Source organism: Silene latifolia, chromosome 2, assembly GCF_048544455.1.
Source record: "Silene latifolia isolate original U9 population chromosome 2, ASM4854445v1, whole genome shotgun sequence".
Taxonomy (NCBI): domain Eukaryota; kingdom Viridiplantae; phylum Streptophyta; class Magnoliopsida; order Caryophyllales; family Caryophyllaceae; genus Silene; species Silene latifolia.
Genome location: NC_133527.1, coordinates 135,123,344 through 135,136,931, shown reverse-complemented (window position 1 = coordinate 135,136,931; position 13,588 = coordinate 135,123,344). Strand labels below are relative to the sequence as shown.

At 40.1% G+C, this 13,588-nt stretch overlaps 2 non-coding genes across 2 annotated transcripts; both read right to left on the bottom strand.

The window, feature by feature from the left end:
* Nucleotides 1-2,716: 2,716 nt before the first annotated feature.
* Nucleotides 2,717-2,823, bottom strand: LOC141645576 (small nucleolar RNA R71). Its single transcript, XR_012545055.1, has one exon. It is a non-coding gene; the product is annotated as a small nucleolar RNA R71 (small nucleolar RNA).
* A 9,469-nt stretch (nt 2,824-12,292) lies between these two features.
* LOC141645575 (small nucleolar RNA R71) lies at nt 12,293-12,399 on the bottom strand. Its single transcript, XR_012545054.1, has one exon. It is a non-coding gene; the product is annotated as a small nucleolar RNA R71 (small nucleolar RNA).
* Nucleotides 12,400-13,588: the final 1,189 nt, after the last annotated feature.

Genomic DNA, 13,588 nt, shown 5'->3' with positions numbered 1-13,588 from the left:
ATGGGAGTAGCCGAGGAAGGCTGAGTACTCCCTGAAGGTGTGGACCCCTCTCCAGTCTCAAGTCTACGCCGCTTCTTGGCGGCGGGAATAGTGGGAGGTGGTTTGAGTGAAAGGTGGTAGACCGGTGGAGGTGGCAGTCGGTCGCCCCTAGCAACAGTAGGCAAAGGGGCTAGACGGGGGAGAGTGTCACAAGGTAAGTCTACAGACAAGGAGCCGTCAATCTTCCATGTCTGGTAGTCTGGTGATGTGACCATAATTAGCGCATATTTAGCCCCCGAATTAGCCTTGTTCCCATGCTTTTTAGTGCATATTTGGGTCATTTATTATCTTTAGTTCTTTGTTTTGCATATTCTTTGAGATTTTGATCCCTTGGTAGGAAAGGAGTAAGAATCTTGCATTTTCATGGCAAAACGAGACTAAATTGATCGAATCCAATGACCAAGCATCAAGGAGAGACAAGATTAGAAGGCCTTTGTACATATTATAGTAGATGAGCAATGTTGAGAAAGGATCCTTGAGTCCCCAAGGAAATCCCCAAGGATTTTATGAAGAAAAGGGAAGAAAAGAAGAAGAAATGTTGCTGAGGCACAATCCGTGCGGATTGTCTACAATCCGGCCGTCCTCCACATGCACAATCCGTGCGGTTTTATCCCAAGACGCTCGGGTTTGCCACCACCAGAATCCGCCCGGATTCACCTGAAGCCGCCCGTTTTCCACCGCCTGAATCCGCCCGTCCCGACTCCAAAACGCACGGATTCCTGTACAGCACAATTTCGTCTTCTCCAAGCTACAAAGAAAGAAGCCCTTCCTTTGAAAAATACCGGCTCCTCCCTGCTCAATCTAAAAAGTGTAATTACTAGTTTAGCCCTTAGTTAACCCTAATGCATCCCCCAAATTTCCACTATAAATACCCCATTAGTCTAATTAGAAGAGCATGTTCTTATTATCAATTCTTAGAGTAGTTAATACCAATCAAATATCTCTTTAGTTTTGTAATCAACAATTAATCAAGTTTTAATACAAGTTTCATTTCCTTAATCTCTCTTTTGTTCATCCTTTATTTTGGGTAATTGAAGATTATTTGGGTTATTATTGGGAGATTGACAACCTCTCAATCAAGCATCAAGTACTTCTTTTATCTTTGCTTTATTATTGGTATCATTAGTAGGTATAATTCTCTTAATCCCTTTTTAATTATTGCTAATTACTTTCATTTGTTCATCATGTTTCATTTTGTTGGTATGATTGACAACCTTGCTAGCATAATCAACATGATAATGAGTGAGTAGTCACCTAGCTAGGGTTAATGGATAATTAGGGGAAACCAACATGGCGAATGATTCATGCTTAAATTAATATGCTTTCATGATTTATTTGCTTGCTTGTTTTGATCTCAACTCATGCACATGTTATGTTTGATGAAATGTGAGCCTATGAATCCTTGCATGTTTTACCCATCACCTATCTTTTCAATGAGACTTGTAAGACATAAACCAACTCGAGTCTCATTAGACCATGCATGTTGTTGAGTAGGGAAGATTAAGTCGACTTGTAGGTGTTGTACAATCTAATCGATTCGGCTCCGGGACCCAAACTTTCCTAGGATTGTAAGATATAACCCAACTCAATCCATCACAACAATAATTGTTTGCTTATAATTTGAGAACATGTTTGTATGATCAATTCCCATGATTTCCCTATGACCCCATGACACCCTAGTGCTTTTTATCAATTGTTTACAACCCTTTTAATTCATCTTGCTTGTTTATTTTCATTGCCATTTTAGTTAGTGACCTTCTACATCAACCCAAATTGTGACACCTCTAAGACACCACTAGTTTCAATAGAAATCTCATCTCAATTCCCGTCCCTTGGGATCCGACATTTACTTGCCTCTTTACTAATTATAGAGTTGTTTGTGAAGCTATAAATTGTGTTTTGATTCGGACGTGACCCAACGACCACATCTATTTAATTGTGAACACGAAACGGACCGATCAAAAATGGCGCCGTTGCCGGGGACGGTGTTTACTTGATTTAGATTTTCTTACATTGTTATTAGTTGTGTCTTTCTTTGCCTTGGGGAAGTAAAACTCCTCAAGGTTTGTTCTAATTGTTTTCAAGTTGTTTGATATTTTGCATGTCTAGAAGGTCACAAGGTGATTTGTTACCTTTTGATCGTGAAATTGAAAGAACTTTGACAACCAATAGGAGACTTGCTAGGAGGAATTTGAGAGGTATTAGTGAGGTTGTAGATATTCAACCAACTATTGAGTTCATCAACCCTTTTGCAAGAGAAGGTGAGGAGAACCCATTACAAAATACCCCACAAAATCAACCTACAATGCCTAAGTTTTCATCACATTCCGTACCCACCGAGGAGAACCTACCCAATGGTACTCCCACACCACAACATCTAACCGGAAATTTTATTGCCAAATCCGCCTTTATCCAATTAGTCGAAAGGAGCCAATTTGGGGGGATGCCTAATGAAGACCCTCATTCTCATAATGAAACCTTTTGTGACTATTGTGATGCGATTTATCAAACCGGTGTAACTCAAGACCAAATTCGATGGGTCTAATTTCCTTTTTCTCTAATCGGCACCGCGAAACAATGGTTGAAGGGCCTTGATAAGGCCACTCTCGGAATAGATTCTTGGAAGAAGTTGGCTCTAGCTTTCTACAAAAAATTCTATCCACCGGAAAAGACTAACATGCTAAGAGCTCAAATTACGGGTTTTAAGCAAAGGGATGAAGAATCTTTGTATGAAGCTTGGGAGCGGTTCAAGGGAATTTGTCGCTCATGTCCTCACCATGGACTTAGCGAATGGTTCTTGGTACAACAATTTTGGAACGGTTTATATGAAGATTCAAGGAACATTCTCAACATGGGATCAAATGGAATGTTCACCGAAGTTGATGACAATCAAACATGGAACAAAATTGAGGAAATGGCGGTCCATAACTCACAATATAGTAGACCTCGCAAGGCTACTAGAGGAGGGAAGCATGAAGTGGACTCCGTTACTCAATTGGGTGCTCAACTTAGTGCCCACATTGACACAATCAATTTGAAGTTTGAAAAAGCTATGGCTAGACTTGAAGAAGTCTCAAAATCACCAAAGCATCATGTTAATGCCATGACGGCATCTTCATCAATCCCAAGTGGGATATGTGAGAATTGTGGAACTTTGGGACATGACCAAAGTGAATGTAGGGGAACAAATGAACAAGTGAATGCTTTCCAAGCATACAAGAGTGGTACCCCTTATTCCAACTATTACAATGAGAACACCAAATTTCATCCAAATCTCTCATACAAAAGCCAAAATGTTCAAAACCCTCAAACAACATACACCCCACCTCCCATGAGAAACCAAAATCAAAAACCCTTTTACAATCAAAACCAAGGTGATTGGATGAGTAACTTCTTAGTAACTTCTTAGTTTATAATGTTAAACCATAGTGGAGATTAACTTTACTATATACGCCTACGAAAGTTCTATCCAAAATAAATGGTGATTGGATGAGTAACTTCTTAGTTTATAAAGTAGTGAATTATTGTGACACCTCCATACTCCAAGTGCCTTATCAGGACCACTAAAGGCATGAGAACGTCACCATCTCGGTTACCGAAAGCAATGATAATCAAATAGACAATAACAAAACTTACTTAAATGATTACAAAGTTTAAGTGATACAACTAAACTCCAAAACTGTTAAAAGAAAAATACAACTGTTCTCAAATGTTAAATCAAGTAGCTAAAGAACAACGTTCGACACATCGGAAGACTTCTAGAACAGCTCGTGATGACTCAACCCAGCTATCCCATGCGCATCAACCAAACCTGCTCAATAACTGCTCACCACCCCCGAATGGATCACCACAGTTTTTAAAACATTAAACGGGGTCAGTACTAATTACACGACATAAATCACAAAAGACAGAAGTCAAACAACTCAATCGTCACATCAAACCCCAAACTCCATAACCAATCTCCTCATAACTGACTACACACTAAAGTGTGTAGCCGTGCCAGAGTACCCATCGCAACAGGTACTCCACTCCGCCAGTGGGGGACCGCAGCCGTACCCACCAAATCCCCGCTCATCTCCATCGAGCGATAAACCCATGTTCATTAATGTGCACATCCCTTCTGTGGCGGGTTCCACAGAAGGCGAATCAAGGGCGTGAAGCCACTCCCGCAAGTGACTCTACTCAGCTAGGGACGCGTCCCGAAGAACACAGACAGTTAAACAGTAACCACAATACAACATCAACAACCGTCTGAAACAATCAACAATATGAAATCACAACCGTCTGAATCAACCAATAATCACTAATTACAGCACAATCACCACACATTATGTAATTAATACCGAGTAGGGAAACCCTACCTGAAATAAGCCATTACAAGACCGTCACAAGCAGCTAATCAAAATGCTCTTATACGAAATCTCCTCCTATAAACACATATACAATCATGCAATTACTACTAAGCCAATCAAACACCCAAAACCCCCAAATTACCCAATTAGGGTTTTGAACAAACTCAACGAATCACTATAAAAATTATACAAGAATCTTACCCTTGACGCGACGAACTCAACGGTGTAAAGAATAAGACGATCCGACGATCCTAGCCCTTGGGATTTGTTAACAACGCGAACGAGGAGAACAACATAACTCTTTTTCTCTCTTGAATTGTTTTAGAAAAGTGAAAACTGATTAAGAAAGGTGGCGGAAATCCTTTTATATTAATCACGCGTTATTAACAAAACTCGGCTAAAATAACCCGTAAGACTCACTTACTCGATCGAGTAAGTAACTTACTCGATCGAGTGCCCCTTACTCGATCGAGTGCAACACATACTCGATCGAGTACCCATCAGACAGACTACTGTTTCGTATAAAAACATACTTACTCGACAGAGTAAGCCCCACTTGATAGAGTACCCATAGACATAGAAAACCGTAGTATACAATTATCTCCTCATTTTGCAAGTATGAAACCTTCATATAGGCAAACCTTATAATATGCGCTATCAAAAATCCTCCTCACATAGTTCCCTTAAAAACCAAAACTGGACCACATAAATAGGACAGACAAAGATTCATCTAGGTAAGACCCAAATTAAATAATCATACCCGAATTACAACTAAAACTGGAAAATTTGACAAAACTTGGCAAATACGACCTGACCTGCCCGAAACTGGCTCAATCGAACACAAAAATTTAGCAACCTCAAAACCAACCGAGTCGACCCGCTTGCGATCCCACAGCCTATTATTAGTGAGTCGAACCATATCCGATCCAACCCAATATTGACTTGACAAGATTGATGATCCGACAATTATTAAGCTTAATATTGATCGAAATGAAATCAACTTAGGAGGGAGTTTGGTTGGGAGTATTTAAGAACGGGAAAGGGAATGAAACCCCCCTCATTCCCTTTGATGATGTTGTTTGTTTACCCACCTTTTCCTTACCCTTTATGCGAATTTCAGAATAGGATTTCCTTAAACTCCTTTAAATTGATTCTTCCACCTCCCAAGGATATCCCATTCCCATTCTCTACTACCTTCTATTACCACCACTAAAACCCATATCCACTTTCAATCTCTACCACCAACACCAACCACCGCATTCCACCTTAACACCACCACCATTAGCGGTGGCGGCTGCCTCTCTATGACTGACCGTCACTTTCTTACCCCCTTCGAAACCCACTTATTCCAACTCCTAAACACCACATCAACACCAACACCAACAAACACCCACAAACACCACCGAAACTTCCTCCACCACCCCCAGTTCTCGTCGAGTGGTTGTCGGCTCTCATCGACCAGTGGCTGTCAACTCTGGTTGGTAGGGAACACCCACAAATATTGATACGTCTGTCGTATACCTATCAAAAATAAACTAACTAAACTAACTATATAGTTAGGGAAGTCAGGTCGATCTCCTCAGGGAGGCAAGATATCTGTAAAAGTCCGTCTATTTGGTCACAAATGGGGGGGGGGGGGGGGTGTTTGAATTGTTTTCTAAACTAAAGGTTTAAAGGAAGAGAAGTAGGGAAAAGAGCAGTAAAAGCAGGAAAATAGATTTAAACTATCAGATAGAGAAGGGTCATGTCAGGATTCGGTTCACTACGGTAGTCCAATGACTCAACTGTAAACAACTTAGACAGATTAATGTGAGACGGATACGGAAAGGTTCTTTCGGTCCACTTTCTATCCTAAAATACCACTAACTTAACTTTCATCCTCGTCAGGGTAGTCTACTGTTCATAGCAGGCCTATTTAGTCCAATCTTTCGATCTAGGATTAATTTTAGCCAGATTAAAGGGATGACTCAGAAGCGTGCACTCAACTAAGGCGGTAAAAATACAATTAAATTGCTATGGTGACAGAATCTCACAATTAACTCATCTAAACTATTTACTACATCGTCACATTTCTACCGTAGATCCCCTAATCCCAACATGAAAGAAGTTTAGCTACTCATGTCGCTAATTAAACTATCAAAACTAACAGCAGATAAATAACCAGCATTCAACATACTAAAACAATGATTAAATCGCATAAAAGGGTAAATTAGGGCAAAAGAATAAACGAAGTAAAACAGAAGATTAAAGCAAACAAACGATTGATTATTATTAAGAGAAGAGGAAGAGATTACAATCGTGCGAATCCGGCGTAAAGAACAGTCAAATCCGAGCAAAATAAATCCCAAAGTAAAGTTACACTGAAGAGCAAAAAATACGCAGTATGAAAATTGGATAAAAGCTAAGCAATCAATCGATGCTAATGACCTAGCTAATGCATGCTTAAATAGAAAACAACTAAGTTTCTCGAAATAAAACAACTCACGGGCTAATTAAAGCCCATGAAAACAGAAACCTCTCGATCGAGTGGAATAAAACCACTCGATCGAGCAAAACTCAGCATAATCTACTCGATCGAGTAGAATAGTTACTCGATCGAGTAACTCCTCTTTAGAGCACCTCTGGATCGAGTAAAAAGCTACTCGATCGACCAACCAAGACTATCAAAACCATTCGATCGAGCAGTAAACCACTTGATCGAGTCTTTTGTCTTCAAATCAGCTCAAGTTCGTGCCTGACTGCCTCGTAATCCGTGCCTTCACGCTTCCCAATGCAGTATCTCACTCTGAAAAATCCCGTCTCCTCTAAATGCATGCAAAAAGGACAAAAAAGGGTACGATTCCACTACTTTCGCGTTCATTTCTACAAAATGGACAAAACGAACCAAAGTAGCCAATTCAGGGCATAATACTATATAAACAGTACAAAAATGCATAGAAATACGTGCTGAAATAGGCTAAAAAGACTATATAATATGCACGTATTAAATCTCCCCAAACCGAACCTTTATTCGTCCTCGAGTAAACTAAAATGCAACTAATGTAACGGAAATGAAAACTCAGAGCTAGCTTAACTTGTCTACTTGAACCAATTTAATGCAACAAAAACTAACAGTTAAAGCTAAGCAGTCAATACGCAAACGAGTTATAAGCTGTTCAGAAATATAGCCAACCTATCGACCTTGCAAGACCAACAAAATCGGACTCTCTCATGGTCACTCTTCTCTCATGAAGCAAAGGGTGAATGTTATATGTAAAAGAGAGAAGAAAAATACAGTCACTCACCTAACTGCGACCTACATAGCATGCATGCAACAAAAATGAAAGACAATTCAAGTACTAATGCACACACTCCAACCAAAAATGTCCGTCACAGCCGAGGGCTTACAAATAATATGGGAATAGTGAGGTTCAGGTGAGAAAAGGCAAAATAAGTTATGGTAATGTGGAGGTAAAAGCGTCAAGCTAGTTACTAACAGGACCATAATAAACCATCCGAATCTCAACTGACTGAAAAACTAGGTACATGTGCCCTTCATTTGGCACACAACTCACTAAACTCATACACAATCTCCTCAAAAATATAGAATAAGAATGGAGGAGTTAGACGGTCACAAACTTTCCTTTTTTAAACACCGTGTGAATGAATCACAACAAACAAATCAAACTTATTTTTTTTCAACTTTTTCTTTCTTCACGTGATCAGCTTCTCTTTTTTTTTTTTTTTTCATTTTTCATTTCTTTTTTTTTTCTTTCTTTCTTCTTCTTTCACATTTTCTTTTTTTCTTTTCTTTCTTTTTCAATTCTTTTTTTTTTCTTTTTCTCCTTCCTTAATTTTCACCAATTCCATACCAAAGATACGGGCCAAACTGCAGATGGAAAATCATACCACAAAAGACATACTAAAACTAGCTTGACTAGGCAGGCTTAATTTTGGATGTAGCTAATGGGTCAAAAAGGCAAGTTTTGGCTAAAGTGGAGCAAAATGGGTGAAAGATATAAGGAAAAGGGAAAATTTTGCAAGCACCTCCCTGCATGTGACATCAACCACAAACCCGAATATGTGCATTTGACAAGAAATTGAATGTCATAAAAGTGCAAAAATGATGAACATGCTATGCAAGGAGTACTACTCTCAATTCCTAATGAACCGGTCATGAATGTCACCAGTTATGGGCTCTAAAACTCAGAATTTATGGAGTAGTTTGCCAATTTATCAGGTCAAGTCTAAACAGTCAGCTATATTTGAACAGAAACTCGTAGACTATGCGTATGACAAAGCTAATAATTATCAACAGAAGTGCAAGGCTCAAGTAAAATGACAAGTTATAGTGCAGTTTCATCACGGAAATCTACCGTTCCGACTCAACCTATATGCAAAAATAAACGTGAATATTTTTGGATTTTTTTGAAATTTTCTAATTGTTTTGGTTTTTTTGATTTTTTTAAATGAAATAAATAAACAATGCAAGCTGAAATAAATAAACGTGAATGCAAAACAAATGCAAATGCAGACTCAAAAGGATGCAATACCCTCCCCAAACCAAAACGGACAACGCGCTTGTTGTCCTCCAGCATACACCAGCAGATATATACAGGGGAACGAGAATATACAACCAATAAAGAATAAAAACAATGAAATAAAAAGGAGACAAAATAAAATAGTAAGAAATACATACAAAACACGAACTTCCCCAAACCAGCCAGAAAACTGGGGAAGTGAGTAGACCAGTAGCTACTCATCAGCCTCCTCGTCACGGACGTCCTCCACCCTGAACTCCGGATCCTCCTCCTCCTCTATCCTCCTCCTCTGCTCAGCTCGAGCTCTCTACGCAGCCACCGCAGGGTCCTCGTCCTCGTCGTCCTCCTCCTCCTCAGCAGACTCCGGGTACCCCTCAGCTGGGTACCGGTAGAAGGAAGGGTGTGTCCAACCCTCTGGGATCGGACGGTGTCGCTTCAAGTGGTACTCGTACAGAGGGTGCAAGGTAAGAGCTAAGTCCCTCTCCATACGAGCCTGTCGCTCTGAAATCTCAAGCAACAATCCGTCACGGCACCCTTGGTCCATGACCGCGGACGCCACAAAGGGTGGAGGTGGTACGAAAGTAGCCGGAAAAATCGGCTGTGCCTGTGTCTGGTCGGTGGGTGTAGGAGTGGGAGTAGGAGTAGGAGTAGGGGTCGGGATGGGAGTAGCCGAGGAAGGCTGAGTACTCCCTGAAGGTGTGGACCCCTCTCCAGTCTCAAGTCTACGCCGCTTCTTGGCGGCGGGAATAGTGGGAGGTGGTTTGAGTGAAAGGTGGTAGACCGGTGGAGGTGGCAGTCGGTCGCCCCTAGCGACAGTAGGCAAAGGGGCTAGACGGGGGAGAGTGTCACAAGGTAACTCTACAGACAAGGAGCCGTCAATCTTCCATGTCTGGTAGTCTGGTGATGTGACCATAATTAGCGCATATTTAGCCCCCGAATTAGCCTTGTTCCCATGCTTTTTAGTGCATATTTGGGTCATTTATTATCTTTAGTTCTTTATTTTGCATATTCTTTGAGATTTTGATCCCTTGGTAGGAAAGGAGTAAGAATCTTGCATTTTCATGGCAAAACGAGACTAAATTGATCGAATCCAATGACCAAGCATCAAGGAGAGACAAGATTAGAAGGCCTTTGTACATATTATAGTAGATGAGCAATGTTGAGAAAGGATCCTTGAGTCCCCAAGGAAATCCCCAAGGATTTTATGAAGAAAAGGGAAGAAAAGAAGAAGAAATGTTGCTGAGGCACAATCCGTGCGGATTGTCTACAATCCGGCCGTCCTCCACATGCACAATCCGTGCGGTTTTAAACCAAGACGCTCGGGTTTGCCACCACCAGAATCCGCCCGGATTCACCTGAAGCCGCCCGTTTTCCACCGCTTCGAATCCGCCCGTCCCGACTCCAAAACGCACACGGATTCTGTCAGACAAAGACAATTTCGTCTTCTCCAAGCTACAAAGAAAGAAGCCCTTCCTTCGAAAAATACCGGCTCCTCCCTGCTCAATCTAAAAAGTGTAATTACTAGTTTAGCCCTTAGTTAACCCTAATGCATCCCCCTAATTTCCACTATAAATACCCCATTAGTCTAATTAGAAGAGCATGTTCTTATTATCAATTCTTAGAGTAGTTAATACCAATCAAATATCTCTTTAGTTTTGTAATCAACAATTAATCAAGTTTTAATACAAGTTTCATTTCCTTAATCTCTCTTTTGTTCATCCTTTATTTTGGGTAATTGAAGATTATTTGGGTTATTATTGGGAGATTGACAACCTCTCAATCAAGCATCAAGTACTTCTTTTATCTTTGCTTTATTATTGGTATCATTAGTAGGTATAATTCTCTTAATCCCTTTTTAATTATTGCTAATTACTTTCATTTGTTCATCATGTTTCATTTTGTTGGTATGATTGACAACCTTGCTAGCATAATCAACATGATAATAAGTGAGTAGTCACCTAGCTAGGGTTAATGGATAATTAGGGGAAACCAACATGGGGAATGATTCATGCTTAAATTAATATGCTTTCATGATTTATTTGCTTGCTTGTTTTGATCTCAACTCATGCACATGTTATGTTTGATGAAATGTGAGCCTATGAATCCTTGCATGTTTTACCCATCACCTATCTTTTCAATGAGACTTGTAAGACATAAACCAACTCGAGTCTCATTAGACCATGCATGTTGTTGAGTAGGGAAGATTAAGTCGACTTGTAGGTGTTGTACAATCTAATCGATTCGGCTCCGGGACCCAAACTTTCCTAGGATTGTAAGATATAACCCAACTCAATCCATCACAACAATAATTGTTTGCTTATAATTTGAGAACATGTTTGTATGATCAATTCCCATGATTTCCCTATGACCCCATGACACCCTAGTGCTTTTTATCAATTGTTTACAACCCTTTTAATTCATCTTGCTTGTTTATTTTCATTGCCATTTTAGTTAGTGACCTTCTACATCAACCCAAATTGTGACACCTCTAAGACACCACTAGTTTCAATAGAAATCTCATCTCAATTCCCGTCCCTTGGGATCCGACATTTACTTGCCTCTTTACTAATTATAGAGTTGTTTGTGAAGCTATAAATTGTGTTTTGATTCGGACGTGACCCAACGACCACATCTATTTAATTGTGAACACGAAACGGACCGATCAAAAATGGCGCCGTTGCCGGGGACGGTGTTTACTTGATTTAGATTTTCTTACATTGTTATTAGTTGTGTCTTTCTTTGCCTTGGGGAAGTAAAACTCCTCAAGGTTTGTTCTAATTGTTTTCAAGTTGTTTGATATTTTGCATGTCTAGAAGGTCACAAGGTGATTTGTTACCTTTTGATCGTGAAATTGAAAGAACTTTGACAACCAATAGGAAACTTGCTAGGAGGAATTTGAGAGGTATTAGTGAGGTTGTAGATATTCAACCAACTATTGAGTTCATCAACCCTTTTGCAAGAGAAGGTGAGGAGAACCCATTAAAAAATACCCCACAAAATCAACCTACAATGCCTAAGTTTTCATCACATTCCGTACCCACCGAGGAGAACCTACCCAATGGTACTCCCACACCACAACATCTAACCGGAAATTTTATTGCCAAATCCGCCTTTATCCAATTAGTCGAAAGGAGCCAATTTGGGGGGATGCCTAATGAAGACCCTCATTCTCATATTGAAACCTTTTGTGACTATTGTGATGCGATTTATCAAACCGGTGTAACTCAAGACCAAATTCGATGGGTCTTATTTTCTTTTTCTCTAATCGGCACCGCGAAACAATGGTTGAAGGGCCTTGATAAGGCCACTCTCGGAATAGATTCTTGGAAGAAGTTGGCTCTAGCTTTCTACAAAAAATTCTATCCACCGGAAAATACTAACATGCTAAGAGCTCAAATTACGGGTTTTAAGCAAAGGGATGAAGAATCTTTGTATGAAGCTTGGGAGCGGTTCAAGGGAATTTGTCGCTCATGTCCTCACCATGGACTTAGCGAATGGTTCTTGGTACAACAATTTTGGAACGGTTTATATGAAGATTCAAGGAACATTCTCAACATGGGATCAAATGGAATGTTCACCTAAGTTGATGACAATCAAACATGGAACAAAATTGAGGAAATGGTGGTCCATAACTCACAATATAGTAGACCTCGCAAGGCTACTAGAGGAAGGAAGCATGAAGTGGACTCCGTTACTCAATTGGGTGCTCAACTTAGTGCCCACATTGACACAATCAATTTGAAGTTTGAAAAAGCTATGGCTAGACTTGAAGAAGTCTCAAAATCACCAAAGCATCATGTTAATGCCATGACGGCATCTTCATCAATCCCAAGTGGGATATGTGAGAATTGTGGAACTTTGGGACATGACCAAAGTGAATGTAGGGGAACAAATGAACAAGTGAATGCTTTCCAAGCATACAAGAGTGGTACCCCTTATTCCAACTATTACAATGAGAACACCAAATTCCATCCAAATCTCTCATACAAAAGCCAAAATGTTCAAAACCCTCAAACAACATACACCCCACCTCCCATGAGAAACCAAAATCAAAGACCCTTTTACAATCAAAACCAAGGTTACCAAAATCAAAATCCATACAATCACCAAAATGACCAAGGTTTTGATGTCCAAAAAGCGGTCCTCCAAATGCAAAAGAACCAACAAGAATTTTTCACTCAAATGCAAAAAGATAGTTAAGCAAAGGAAACCACCATCAACAACATCCTAGCTCACACCAAGATGTTGGAAACCCAATTGACTCAACTAGCATCTTCAAGCTCACAAAGACAAAAGGGGCAATTACCACCTCAAAGTAATCCCCCAAGACATGAAACGGTTAGTGCCATTCACTTGAGAAGTGGTACAAGGTATGAAGCACCAAAGAAGCAAGTTGAGGATGAAGTTGTGGAAGCTAGTGATAAGGAAGAAATTGTGCAAAACTCCAAAGATGGAGAATCATCAAAAGAAGAAATTTCAAAGAAAAATGAAGACAAGGTCAAGGAGAAGGAGCCCATTGTGATTAGACTTCCTTTTCCAAGTCGTCAAGCCAAGCCCAAATTTGATGACCAACTTGGAAAGTTTATGGAAATTGTGAAGAATTTGGAAGTCTCGATTCCTTTCACGGAATTAATCAATCACGTGCCGGCCTATGCGAAATACATGAAAGACATCCTC